The sequence below is a fragment of the Notamacropus eugenii genome, chromosome 4 (genome assembly GCF_028372415.1).
Source record: "Notamacropus eugenii isolate mMacEug1 chromosome 4, mMacEug1.pri_v2, whole genome shotgun sequence".
Taxonomy (NCBI): Eukaryota; Metazoa; Chordata; class Mammalia; order Diprotodontia; family Macropodidae; genus Notamacropus; species Notamacropus eugenii.
The window spans coordinates 118,030,415-118,045,783 of record NC_092875.1 but is presented as its reverse complement, the minus strand read 5'-3'; the positions used below and the strand labels follow the sequence as shown (position 1 = coordinate 118,045,783).

The following is a 15,369-nucleotide window of genomic DNA, read 5'->3' as shown; positions in this document are numbered from 1 at the left end:
TAGCAACAATCCCTCCTTCCATCTTGTTGCTACAGAAAGCCCATTGGTGATACTCACCTTGTCAACTGGGTGAAGCCCACCCCTCAAAATGCAAAGGAGTTCAAGCTGGGTTGAGAGCAGAAAAGTTTTATTATGAGAAATACAAACTTCAGTGCTGAGCCCCCCAAAAGGAGTCCATAGTCCAAGAGAGGCAGGGGAGTTTTATGCTTGAAAATTACAAAGGGAAGGGATGGGAAAAACAATGAATAGTCTTTCCCAGGAACAGCAAGGACACAGAAGGAGGATGTTTTGCAGGAACAGTTGACTACAAGGCTGGTTTGGGCCACTTTGGGGGGCAAAGAATAGCTTATCAAGGTCAGCCAGAGAACACTAGTAAAGGCATCTGGGAGTGAACAGGACTTTGGCTTATTGCAGGCTCCTGATTGGCTTCTTTTAGCAAACAGGCTTACTCTGTGTCCAGTGCACCTTCCTGGTAAGGTAACTCATGGAAAACAGACATGTTAATCTCTGGGGTACGTCCACAGCCTGCATGGTTTGTTAGTGTCACAGTGCTAACAGACCAGATATTCTTGAAGGGTAGTCCAGTGTTGCAGAGATAACAGACTTCTTTTAATTAAAATGATTTATAGGAAAACAGAACTTTTAAGCTTAACTCCTAGGGGAAGACTGAACTCCTGAACCTATGAACTTCTGAACTTAACTCAAAGACAAAGAAGTGTGACTTAGGCAGTTATACAAAATGTCAGTGGTGATACAGAATAATATCAATTACAAAAATGGAGACTATGTCAATTTGATTTTCTCAATTCCCCTCTTTGATTAATAGGAGACAATTCTCCCATGGATCCCCTATTTATAAGCTAATTCTCTAAGACTTCTAACAGAGTCATTATCAGCAAGTGTGCTTTAACATAAACTTTCTCTGGTGCAAGTTTAGAACAGACTTTAACGTGGCAACAAAGACAAAGCCTAAAAAGAATAAGAAGATAGAGAGGAATAAGGGCCCATTTATCAGGCCATGTCCCAGTAGCTAAGTGAATCAGGAAGAAAGATTCCACCTGGGAGTTTCTGCTACACCTCATTGGGTTGTATGGAGGCTTATCACAAATTTTCCTGACCAGTTAATACAAGAATAGCAAAATTGATTAATCATATCCCAAGCCTTTCTTTGTGAAGCTGTCATAAAATCTAAGATCATGTGATTTCGTAAAGTCATTTGCATTAAAGAATCTACTTTGATTTGAAGGGAGGAGATGGATTGACTTGTGGCCTGGGGGAGTTGTTTCATTTCAGATGACAGGTTTTTTGAAGTCAATTCTAATACAGTCCCAATACGTGGAAATAGGGACCAGATGCACTTACTCTACTAATGAGACCAACCTTGTTAAATAAACTGAGTCAGGTTACAACTAAAACATTTAGAGAGCTCACCAGTATGGACTTAATTTGAGAGGGGAGATTTACATGTCGAGCAGGTAATCAAAAAAACTCAGCAAACAAATACCATGAAAGAAAAGGCCAAATAATTTAATAATCATCATCAATACTAAATCAATACTAAATATCAATACTAAACAACATCAATTCTCTTTGGATCCTAGTAAATCACTCCCAGTGTCTATTTAACTAGTGCATTTAATCTGGTCCCTAGAAACGTTTTATCTTGGACATTTTGGAATAGGCCTCATTTTCAGGGCAGCTCTGAAGGGCGCTCCTCCAAAATAGATTTGCTTCTCTGGTTCCAAGTCAGAGAATCCTAGGTAATTTTGTTAAAATCTGCCAGTAATAGCACTCAGTACAATTTAGTACAGTCTCCTAAATTTGTTTTGTGTGTGTGTGTGTGTGTGTGTGTGTGTGTGTGTGTGTGTGTGTGTGTGTGATGAAAACCTGTTCTAGCCTTATGGTTCTGATCTCATTAATTACAAAGCTATAAGAAGACCATCAAATTAAAAACCCAAAACTCACCTGAAACTTCAGAGAATTTCAACTATTATATCCTGATGGGGTGATTGGATACTTGTATTTGGGCCCCAATTCTAAGATCACATTTCTCTTTAAAAATCACATTTCTCCCTAGCCTCAAAATGCTATCTCAGGCAGTTTCTCCCCAGCCCAAGGACACAGCCTGCCCCAGCAACAACCGTTATATCCCTTCCTGCTATAATAGCCAGAGGTACCTGTAGAACTCATTAGGCTTAGCCAGCTGCATACTGGCTTAATGGGCTGTGCACTGGGTCATAACGACATTTACTACTCACTGACCAATCATATGTATCCTAGACTTGGACATACCTATACTCCCTTACATTAATCTTGCCTAACAAGACATTGATGAGGGAAGCTTGGTTTTTCCTGGTCATCCCTAACTATTGGTTGATGTTTCAAGCCTAAAACCACACCTCCACGTAGCCCTACCTTGGGCTATTTCCCCATGAATTTTGGGTAAAATACCTGCGCAGTAGATACCAAAAGTGCATGTTCCTTTAGGAACTGACCACTCCTTAACCACTCTCTAATCTCACTCCCAAACACCTAGTTAGCATATTTGGCACAAGTGCTACTATAGAATATCTTATATAAACTTTCCCTGTACCCCTTTAAGGTTGCACGTTCCCTAAGAACTCTTGCCTGCTGAAAAGTGCAATAAATCTTTACTTTGACTTCAACAATGCTTGAGTTCATGAATTCTTCTCCAGGGACCTGCCTGGTACCCTGGTCTTTGTGGGGGTCTCACACTCCCTTTCCACCTCTGATCATATACCACTTGTTTCTATCTTTACTTAAACCTTATTTCTGATGAAGACGTTGCCAACAACAGGCTGAAGAAAGAATTTTAAAAAGAATCTATGACAACCTGGCTAGTAAAATGGGCCCTTCTGTTTCTTAAAGTCATCAAACAGATATTTCAAACAAGAAAATAATTTTACCCTCTTCACAACTATTGATTCAATTTTACATGCAAAATCCTTAATCCAAATTTTAAAACTTATTATACCATTAGAAATATTTGAAAGTCAATTATATGTTTATATATTCTAGTTTTTAGAGAAAAGTCAGATCCTGTTTTTTTCAGAATTTACTACTCCATTTAATTAAAAATTGCAAATTATAAAATTAAAAATTATACATATTTGTCTTATTAGAAAAAATTTGCATCTTTGTCTTAATTCCCTCCATAGGAGGATGTCATTTTCATGTTATTCTAAAATCTCATTCTAAAATATTTCAAAGATCTAATCCTATATACAAATATTTAACTATTAACAAGCCCTAAACCTCATTTACTTAGTTTCTTAGGACATAAAATTGCCTGCTAATTTAGAATGAAAACAGTAAGACATTTGGTACTTGCATCTTATTATAGTAGTGCTGGAGTGTTCCACCAACAAAATTCATTATATTAAAAAATTCCAACTTTACCTGCCATGGTTAGAGAGAATTGGTATGAAAGGAAGAAGCAGAGACATAGTTGTAATAGCACTAAGACTAGTCCTTCAGATTTAAGCTTAATGGCCTAAAATGGCTCAACATAGGCATACTAAGATAAAGCATCCTTAGTTCTGTTTGATTTCAGATAAGAATTATAGTTCTTTTTTGGAACAGCTAATCATACAGAAAAGTTCTATCTTATTCACATGATATCATAGCCAAGCTCAGGATTAACCAGGTGGGAAATAGTCCCATTCAAAAAAGAAATAACATAATGGAAAAACTGAGTCAAGAGGAGTCTAGCTTTAGACATATTAAGATTATACCCTCAACTTTTTTTAGACACAGACATCTACTTGTACCATTTCCCAGATCAAACTCCCTTTGAACATTCTGTGGCAATTCCCTTGAATGGTGGATTTCTGACAATGATCATTCAGACATTTACATCTGTTCAGAACTCAGAATGTGATCAAATTAAAGTACCAAGAAATTTTAAACTCAAATAGCAAGTTTCACTAATCATAGTTTGGGGCCAGAAACAGCCATTATTTTTACTCTCATATCATTGCAATAACAGGTAATAATAAGCATTTTACCAGGTTTAAAAAAATATCTTAGCATCCTTTTCTTCTTCTTTTTTAGTTAAAACTCACGCTAGCGTAAAAATCAATAATTAAAAATCAAGAAAATAATTAAATTCTGGAATTCCAGAAAGCTAGGTGACAGAGTAGATAGAGTGACAGGCTTTGAATCAGGAAAACCTGAATTCAAATCCATCCTCAGACACTTATTAATTGTGTGACCCTAGGCAAATCACTTAACCCTGTTTGCTTCAGTTTCCTCATCTGTAAAATGAGCTGGAGAAGGAAATGGCAAAAAACTTCAATATCTTTGTCAAGAAAAGTCAAAATGGGGTCATAGAGAGTTGGACATAAATGAAATGACTCAAAAACATCAACAAAAACAGTAACAAGTGAATATATGATAGTTCATTCAAAAAATCCCCAGGAAAAATATTGACTATTTACTGTAAATCTCCAGTCTAACAGAGATCCATTTCTCAAGGTATTATATATTAACCCCTTAAAGCAAAAATAAATCTTTAAGACTAGAGTTTGTTGAAACTAAATTGGCCCAAGTTATAACTTAAATATATACTAGTACATGTATAACTTTATAATTTTCATAATCATAAATTATCACGAATATTACTTCTAATAATATGAACAAATTTGTAAGTCTCTCTACCCTTCTGTAAGGAATGTTCGTAATAGAAGAAGGGATACGATTTTCAGTAAACCAATTTATTATTTTAGAATTTCACAATATTTAGCAAGTTCTTTCATAGAACTGACAAAAATTTATGACCTTGCTTAAGTAGATGATCCCAAAGACGCTGGTAAATTAACAAATAATGAGATTTTATAAGATCTTTTCCTTGTACTTTTTCTCACACAGTAAGTAATTATTATTTTTCCTTTTTAAACCATACCCAGTTAAATATTTGGGTTTTAACATTATGACAACCTCTAAAAATTTAATGATTTCATATTATTGAGATTAAAAGGAGTCAAATTTCCCAGTGATACAATTGCATCATCTTCTTAAGAGTAATTCTTATACATTGGATTCTCCAAAATCACAATCCAAGAAGAATTAGAAACAGAATAATAACATTCACAAAACCATATATTTAAAAAATGAAGCAAAAACATTGCAAGTCAAATGACATCAATTCAGTGGAATGCTTTTCCAAATTACTTTATACAGAAAATCATTCACTTTCTCATCTTTATCATTTTGTACTAATCATGTTTGAATCCCAATGTACCCAGTAGAGAGTAATTACATTCCATTAAAGGAATAATAGTTGTAATAACAACAATAGTTAACCCTCACATAGTGTTTATCATATGTCAGGCACTGTATTAAGCATTTAAAAATTGTCATATCATTTTGATTCTTACAACAACCCCCAGAGGTGGATCATCGTTCTCCTTAAAGATCAGGAAACTGAGGTAGACAGAGATAAGGCAATTTACTTAAGGTTTCACAACTAACAAATTTCTGATACAGGGTTGCTATTCAGGTTTTTTTCTGAGCTGTGTTTACTTTCATGTCAAATAGTGATGTAGTTTGTTAGACCCTGTCCTGTCCTGTCCTGTCATCCTGTCCCCTGTCCTTTTCCAAAACCTTAAACCTACTACACTCTGAAACTGGGACTCCAAGGGGTCCTGGACCCCCCTAGCTTTAGAGTGATTATCAATAGTACCTGTTGCTGTTTCCCACCCAGTCTGATGTCTTGGTTTTTCTTGACCTCATTAAAGGGGCCATGCCCTGGCTACTTCTGAAACAGGCCAATTCAATGAATGGGTGTTGCCTCACCCTAAGTAAGTACCTGCAAAAACCTTGGCATAAAGAGCCCAAGGTCTCCCAGTACATCCTGGGCCCTCTCCAGTCATCCTGAGGAATATCAGATCACTGGATTCAGATGGCTCTGGAGAAGGTGAGGCTGGTGACCTGCACAGCCCTCCCTCACTCAAAATAAAGTCAAGTATAGGTCATGTCATCATTTCTCTGATGGCATGGTCTTCTTTGGCAATGAAGGATGAACATGATTTACCATAATTGTCTATATAACTTTAGAACAAAATTTCATCTAAATCAAATATGGATTTTTTAGAATCTCAAATGCCTTTCAATTTTTATAGGAAAAAGACAAATTGATAACATATTAGGAGTTGACAATATTTTTATAGGTAAACTCAAAAATGAGTAGTTGGATTATAGAAGTACTGATATACTAATTTGGATTTCAGATAATTACACAGAAATATTCAAAATTCAAAAAATCTTACTCCCCATAAAATATACAAATAATAATCTGAGACAAAAAATAGTTATTTTCTTTCTAAAAATTGTAAAAACATATAAAATAAGCATTAAAACACAACTTTATGATTATGAAGATTAACTACACAAAACAGTCACTTTTTAAAAAAGACACATTACCTCACAAAATATTTTCTACATGAATAATTGTTTTAAAATTGCATTATTTTCAAACTGACAAGCTGTACATTAGATTTTGATGAGAAGAACCCTCTTGGAAAAATATTTTATTATATATCTTGAGGTAATTATTAAAATTATCTAAAATAATTTTAAGGGTTTATAGACAGTTCTTTCTATTAAAGCACAGTAGAATTAAGTAATGTATATTCAGCTGCAAATAGAATTAGCACATGATTTATTATGATCCATTTAGAGAGAGTTACCTTACCTGAAAAGGAAAATGAATACTATTTTTTAAAGCCCCAAATGTTTGTACTGTTTTGTTCACTACTAAAATATTTTTATAAAATGATTGGAATGTTTCTTTTAAAGTTTTATTTTCAATTTGCGTGACTTGGACATTTTGAAGGACACAACAGGAAAAAATAATTATGCCCTTTTTTTCGCCCCAAGTCTTTTACAAGCAACCATTTTTTAAAAAGTGATCATTTTAAAGATCTGACAGTTGAGTAAAGTTCATACAACTTATACATTTTATAAAGCATTAGCTTTTCTTTTAAATGTGGAGTTAGAATTCTGTCAGACAAAAATATACATAAACAATTGAAAAGGGCAAAATTTCAGAATCTAGAAGTAATGTAATCTAAACCAATGAAATGTCGATTAAAACAAAAACACCCCAATCTTCCATTAATGAATTGTCTCAGTTGCAAACTTTCTTGACAACTATTATCTGGGAAATTCAAGTTGTCAAAAATTCATGTTCTGTTTATCAGCTACCATTGTTGAAGCTAATTCTAATAGAGATTCCAGTCGTGCCAGGGGCTTGCTTGAGGTCTTCTTATTTCTACCAGGTACTGTCACCAGTGTCTTGTAAATAAAATCTTTGTTTTGCAACTCCTAGTTTCAAAAGTTTCATTTTTGACCTTTTAGTTTGTAAAATTCTGTATAAAAAGAAAATACACTTAATGTTTAGATAAGGCCATAAAATTTGTTCTTCTTTTTAGACACTTTTATGGCAGGAGAGATCTTTTAAAGGTTTTAATTCTTTTATTAAAGTTTTATTTTGATTTTCCGAGACTGAAATTTGATTTCCAAAAACAACATATTCTTTTCCTTTCTATGGATTTCTTGAGTGGTTTCTCCATTTTTCATCAATCTTATTTCTCTTTTCAATTTTGGATCATCTATTTTGCTTGTCTGAAATGTCAGGTGACTGGAGATGTCATCCCTACTGTCTGTGGAAGGTTAGTATTTGCTGATGTGGTATGTATCTGATAAGTCTGCATATCTAATGATGCAGCCTGTATAACCACTTGGTTTTTAGGGCCAAGTATCTGCCATCCATCAGGACTCTGCACATCCTGAAAAATTGTTGTTCTTTGTTGAGTATGGCCTGCGTTTGTTATTGTTAATGTCTGCAGGCTCTGTATTCCATCTGTACTTGACTTGGCCAGATGTGTTCCATTTGTGGCAAGGGCAATGCATTGTGCAATATTAGTCTAGTAACTAAGATTTGGGATAGTCATAGATTTCACTCTAGAAACTCCAGGGTTTTCTCCATTGCCCTTCCTATGTCTTGTGTCTTCTGAAGAAAGATCTTTCAAGATTTTTCTGTAAGATGGGCACTATGATAAAATCCCCAGAACTTTTTGTGAAGAGCCTATTCTATCAGATGAATCCTGAAGATCTTCACTATGTGACCAGGATGATACCTGCACTATCTGCACTTGTGTGGGGGTGGATGACTAAAGATGATTAAGTAGTCTGGATGATCCCCTGACTCTGTACTTGCTTTTCAGAAAGGTGTACAACTGTCATTAGTGTAGTTCTTAGTGATATTACAACTTTGTTGATCTTTGTTGATTCTGGGAGGGAGCATCTCTTCCTCTAAGAATCAAGTTCCAAGCTCAGGTCTCTCTGCTACCTGTCTTCTGTCAGTCCTTTCTGGAGCAGCCTGAGTTGGTCTGTTCAACCCCTCCCTCATGGCGTCCCTCTGGGTGGAGGCAGGAAGAATCATGTGTAGGGGCTGGTGAGGTGGATCAACTTCTCCATCCTCATCTGGGCCACCAACAACTTCAAATCTGAATTTTTAGTCACTAATTTTTAAAAATCTTTTAAAAAATGCCCCCCAAAGGCCATTAGTTGGCAGTACTTCAAAATTTAGAACCCATTTTATCAGCGTAATTTCAAAGATTTGTGGTGACACTCCCAACTCCCCATAACTTTCTTTTAAATCACCCTAAGAGTCAAATCAATCATTTCTGTTTTCTCAACCTAAACCTACTCAAATACTTGAAGAGGGTGGTCTCACCTTTCTTCGAAGAATCTCCCATTTTCTGCAGTTTGGTTTTTGGTTTAACTGGAGGAACTTTATATGAGGGCTTCATATTCTTACTCTCCTGCTTTCAGGATCCATGAGGATATTATATTCCTTACATTACAATGAAAATATACTCATTTCTAAGGGTTTTTCAAGGACAGAATTTTAGTATGCTAGCTTCAAATAATTCTGAAGGGGTGCTTGAGTGCCTGTACTTGGACCCCAATTCTAAAATCACATTTCTCTTTACAAATCACATTTGTCTCTAGCTTCAAAACACTATCCCAGGCAGCCCAAGGACACAGCCTGCCTTAACGAAACTTTTATCTCTTTTCCTGATACAGTAGCCACCTGCACCTGTAGAATTTATTAGTCTGAACCAGCTGTGTACTGGTTGAACTGGCTGTGTACTGGGTCATAATGACATTTACTACTCACTGATCAATCATATATATCCTAGATTTAGACATACCTATACTCCCTTACACTTATTTTGTCTAACAAGACACTGATGAGAGCAGCCTGGTATTCCTGAGTCAGCCCTGACCGCCAACTAATCCTGCCCTCAATCATCTAATTAGCATATTTGGCACATGTTTTACTATAGAATATCCCATATAAACTTTACCTGTACCCCTCTAAGGTTGCAGGTTCCCTAAGATTTCTTGCCAGCTGAAAAGCGTAATAAATCTTTACCTTGAACTTATCAATGCTTGAATACATGAATTCTTTTCCAGACAGCCCATGCAGTCAACCACAGTCTTGGAATTCCTGTAGCTCCATCTCTCCAGCCTTCGTCAATTCCATGTACCAAATATATTCCTGTAGTTTGCAGATTATAAAGAATAAGCACATAATGTTTCTCAAATCCTTCTTATGTTTTGGAGATCAAAACCTCCCTCAAAAATCTCTTTCTAAAACTCCAAAACCCTTTTACTTTCAAACCCTACTTGCTTAAATTTTCTTTCCCTCCCTCCTTCTCCTTCTCCTTCTCCTTCTCCTCCTCCTCCTCCTCCTCCTCCTCCTCCTCCTCCTCCTCCTCCTCCTCCTCCTTCTCCTTCTTCTTCTTCTTCTTCTTCTTCTTCTTCTTCTTCTTCTTCTTCTTCTTCTCTCTCTCTTGTCTCTCTCCTCTCTCATTCTCTTCTCTCTCTCTCTTTCTCTGCCTCTCTGTATCTCTGTCTCTGTGTCTCTCTCTTTCTCTGTCTCTCTGTCTCTGTTTCTGTCTCTCCCCCCCCCCCAGTGGACTTTGATTAACATTTTTAAACAGTGCCTGTCCCATTTCTTTTCTATTCTGATCCTACATTATTCTTTCACTCCCAGTCTATAAAGCTAATTTTCACTCGACTGAGTACTTTTTGTTTCAGTTTCACACATTTTGATTGCAGAATGTTGTTGTTATTTAGTTGTGTCCAACTCTTCATGACCCCATTTAGGGTTTTCTTGCCAAAGATAATAGAGAAATTTACCATTTCCTTCTCCCACTCATTTTACAGATGAGGAAATTAAGGCAAACAAGGTTAAATAATCTGTCCAGGGTCACACAGCTAGTAAGTCTCTAAGGCTTGATTTGAATTCAGGTCCTCCTGACTCCAGGTTTGGCACTCTATCCACTAAGCCACCTAGCCACTCCTTATTGCAGAATACCAATTAAATATACTAATGTTGCCTTTGAGGTTTTAGAAAGACTTTACTTCTAGTTTACCTAAACAATTAAATTCTATCATATCACTTACAGAAGAAAATATAATGGTAACACCAAGGCATTCTTCCAAATTAAATTTTACTTGCTTTTTAATTACTCCCTTATTTGAACAAACTCCTCTCTTTCCGTGGTTAACAAAAAGTTAATAATTGGTAGTTCTTAAATGTCAGAAAAATTTATACTGCAGACTGTAACTCTTTCCCCCTTCCCCCAATCAGTGAATTAACCTTCTCCCTTGCACTAAAATCATAAATCTGTTACTTTCTAGAGAAAGGCTGATAAAAGACCTAAGTGTTGTTTCTAGATAACTGTCATGGAATTTTTATTCTTTAAGCACAATTCTACAGGGAGGCACCCCAAAACTCACTAAGAAATTTCAGCACTTGAAAAAACATTCAAACCATAATTTAGTAATTCAGTCACAAATTTATCTTGAATTAGCCTAAAACACCATAAATCTCTGAAGAGTAGGAAACAAAGATTCCCTTTCCTTTCATCTGTCTTAATCTCTGAAAATTCAACCCTGTCAGGGTTTGAATTTGCAGAGATAGAGAGACTTATTTTTCTCTCCAAAGTTCCTTCAGAAGATTTCTCAGAGAAAGTTTTTAATTCTTTGCATTACTTTTTCTTGCCAGATCACAAGAAGTTAGTTTGTTTTTACATGGATAATTTGACATGACAGATACAAAAGCACTAAACACCAATGAGAAGCTCCTAAAAAAAATCAATGTGCACAAATGAAATCTCTTTTCAGGACAAATTTGGGTCTCTTCATATATGTCTTAAGCTAATTTTGCTTCATGTTTAGTTACCCCCTTTTCCAACTGGGAAGAATCCTGTTCCCAGGCTTCCCCAGCCCTTCTCTTGAAAGATTTTGTGAGGCAGGACATTTCCTCAGGTTGTATAATTGTTAAATATTTCCAAAAAGTTGCGCTAAATACAAACAGAACAGTAAGACAGAGAAGCAAAGTTGCAACTTCCTCAACAGTGTGAGGGCTTGACCTTGGCTTGAAAGAGTTGAGATTTGAGCCTGAGGTCACATAGCTAATACACATGGTAGACATGTAATTCAAGTCTATAAACCCAAATCCTTTGACTCCAAATCTGGCTATCTTTTTAGTGCCCCTTATTTGGTGTATATTAATTTGATTTTCTTCTCTGTTTTGATCAAATTTGTTAACGATTTGTTGATTTTGTCCATATCTAGTATTGGGTTAGAGAGTATGCTAAATTTCTGACCAAACTACAACTATTCAGCAACTTTCTTAGAGGCCATTCTTCTAGGATACCTATTTTTTCAACCTCTAAGTTTATTTCCTCTTTCATTCAAATGAATGGAATCTATAGTTGTGGAGGATAGCCTAGAAAGGGTACAAGAACAAACTAAACCCTGGGAGAAAGGTCGTTATCTTTGAAAGGGCAATTTCTGTTTTCCATCTGCCTTACATAGGTATAAAAGACAAGAGTATAAGCCTGAATCATGTAGGAAAACAGTAACATTTGGTTAAATATAGGCTACATTTCTGTTTACATTCAAATATTTGAACCGTTTAGTTATTTTCATGATTCAGATGTCAGAAGTTGTGGTTATGAATCTATTTTTTTGTGATTCAGACCTTTTCTCCCCCTCCATTGTTTTTGCTCTGATCCAGTGATACTGGCTTCCTTGCTGTTCTCCAGAAAGGACATTCTCTCAGCTCCTGGCATTTTCTGGCTTTCCCCCCATGTCTGGAATGGTCTTCCTCCTCATTTCCACCTCCTGACCTCCCTGGTAGCCAGTTTTTTCTTTTTCTTTTTTTAAAATGTATTTTATTTTTTCCCAAATTACATGTTAAAACAATTTTAAAAAGTGTTTTGAATTTCAAACTCTATCCCTGCCTCTTTCCCCCCCAAGATGGTATGCAATCAGATATAGGTTATACATATGCAGTCATATAAAACATATTCATATTAGCCATTTTGTATAAGAAGACAAAAAAAGAATGAAAGTAAAAAAAATGGCATGCTTCTGTTTGGATTCAATCAATATCAGTTCTTCTCTGGAGGTGGCTAGTATGCTTCATCATGAGTCCTTTGGGATTGTCTTCGATCATTGTATTGCTGAGAATAGCTAAGGCATTCAGAGTTCTTAATTATACAATCTTGTTTTGACTATGTACAACTGTTCCCCTGGTTCTGCTCACTTCACTTTGCACCAGTTCATGTAAGTGTTTCCAGGTTTTTCTGAAATGCTCTTGCTTGTCATTTCTTATACTACAATAATCCATCATGCACATACTACAACTGTTTAGCTATTCCCCAATTAAGAGCACTCCTTTGATTTGCAGTTTTTAGCTACCACAAAAAAGAGCCTCTATGAACATTTTTGTATAATTAGGTCCTTTTCCTTTTTGGGAGGATGTTTTTGAGATATAGACCTAGCAGTAGTATTACTGGATCAAAGGGTATTCACAGTTTTATAGCCCTTTGTGCATAGTTCCAAATTGTTCTCCAGAGTGGATGGATCAGTTCACAACTCTACCAACAGTATATTAGTGTTCCAGTTTTTTCCACATCCCCTGCAACACTCATCATTTTTTTTTGGTCATATTAGCCAATCTCCTGCTATCCTGTTCAGTGCAATTAAAATCCTATCTTCTATGGAAGCTTTTGACAACTGATCAGTTCTAATGCCTACCTTCTTTTATTTCCCATTTATCATGTATATACCTTGTTTGTACATATATGTTCACTTGTCATATCTTTCATTCGATTGTGAGTTTCTTGAGAGGAGGGATTGTCTTGTCTCTTCATATTTCCAGTCCTTAGCACAGTACCTGACACATAGTAGTATTTAATCAATGCTTATTGATTGACTGACTTTCTAGAATGCTTCCTGGCTTTGTCTATCTAATTTATTTATGTTGAGATTCTTAACTACCAGTTCAAATGATACCTCCTTTATGAAACCTTTCATTTGTATCTCTAGATAGGAATGATATATTTCTTCTCTGAGCTCTTAGAATAACTTTGATTTTGCCTCTCTTAATATACTTTCACAGTCTGTTTTATCTTTTAAGTAGAATATAAACTCAGTAAAGCTAGAGACTGCCTTATTCATTTTTGCATCTCCCTCTATGCCAGCATGAAGAGATAGTGGAAAGTGGAAAGAATTCTAGATGAGGAGCTATAAAATAATAGTGTAAGGGAAGATACTATCTCTTCTGTACATGGACATTATATTTCTAAAAAAAACCCAGGCAGTAAAAGGATATTTATTTGAGAAAAGTAGTTTCAAACAATTCTAAGGCTCTCAAAGAAAATGGACACTCAGAAAAATGTGCTTAGAAGACCTTCTTAACATCTATTGGCAGGGGGGGAGTTCACTTCAGCCAAGATAGTGGAACAGAATGGACATGGATTTCCCCAACTCCTCCACAAAGATCTAGAAAATGTACCAGACTGAATCCTAATAAAGAAACCAAGAAAAAAAATCACAGTGAGTTGACATTTTTTCAGTCTAGGTCAGTACAGGGAGAGAGACAGAGAAGATGATAAAGAAAAGTAAAACTCCCAAATTATGGAAAGCGTTGACATATGGGAAAGGAAGGACTGAGGAGAAGAAAAGAGCCTGTGGGGAAAAGGTTTACATCAAAGCAGAGTAAACAAAACTAATCATAGGAATAAAGCTTTGAAAATAGAAGAACAAAAAAAAAATTCTAAGAAAGAAAAAAATGCGACAAGAGACACAAATGGAGGAAATAACCAACAAAACTATCATAGCCTCGAATATGAATGGATTGAACAATCAAATAGAACAAATGAGAGTGATTACATTGGATTAGGAAAAAAAACCCCACAATCTTTTACAAGAAACATGTCTAAAAAGCAAAGACAGACATAGAATGAAAATAAGAATCTGGGACATTTACCATGTATCACATGATTCCAAAAGCAGAAATTGTAATCATGATGTCATCAGGAAAAAAGAAAAAGAAAAATTCAGTCACTCGATAGGCCTTTATTAAGCATTTATTGTATGTCAGACACTATTCTACGAGCTGAAGACACAAAGAAAGGTGAAAATATAGTCCCTGCCCCAAAGGAGCTCATATTCAAATGAGAAAAATCTACCAAAAATGCATATACAAAATCTATATGTTGTAAATTAAGGACAATCTCAGAGGGAAGGTAGTAGCAGTGGCAAGGTGGTATGGTGTAGAGAAAGGCCTCCTGTAGAAGACAGGTTTTGAAATTTTGAAGAAAATCAGGGAAGATAAGAGTCAGAGATGAGAATAGAGAACATTCTGGGAATGGTGGACAACAAAGAAAGTGCTCAGGGTTGATGCACATAGTGGGATAATATGGAGATGGTCAAGAAGTGATACACTGAGCCTGAGACTGGGTGAGATAAGGCTTTCTAGACAAAACAGTACGTGCAAATACTCTTTTATTTTATTCCTCTAATCATGCTATCCTGCCCATCACTTGCTCAGCTTGAGATAAAACAAAGTTGTATTGTGAACTGACTTAGGGTTTATGCTGGGGAAAGAAGTTCATTATCTAGTGCAATGAATTACAAAGGGCCCAAGATTCAGACAAAGATGTGGTTTACTACTGATGCTTACTTTGTCTCCATTTCCAGCACTGGGCTGGGGAGTTCCCCATTTTACTACCCTGCAGATGTTCACAGACATGAATGGGGCCCAGGTGTGGGCAGCAGAGATGAGTGACCTTAACAGACTGTGACCAGGAGCACGAGGCTGACAAAGAAGAAAGAAGGTTGTGGTAAACAGTATACTTGTAACAGTAAGCACCCCATCATGCACAGGGGGCGCTGCTTCACAGGTTCTTAGATCTGCATTCATGAAAAGAAAGGCAGCTTTTGAGTAGTTAACAATCACTTTAGTCAAGCACA

The 15,369-nt window shown here is 36.0% G+C and overlaps 1 pseudogene; it reads right to left on the bottom strand.

Annotated features, from left to right (window-relative positions):
• Window positions 1-7,450: 7,450 nt before the first annotated feature.
• LOC140498235 (cyclic AMP-dependent transcription factor ATF-1 pseudogene) lies at window positions 7,451-8,306 on the bottom strand (annotated as a pseudogene).
• Between the last annotated feature and the right edge of the window lie 7,063 nt (window positions 8,307-15,369).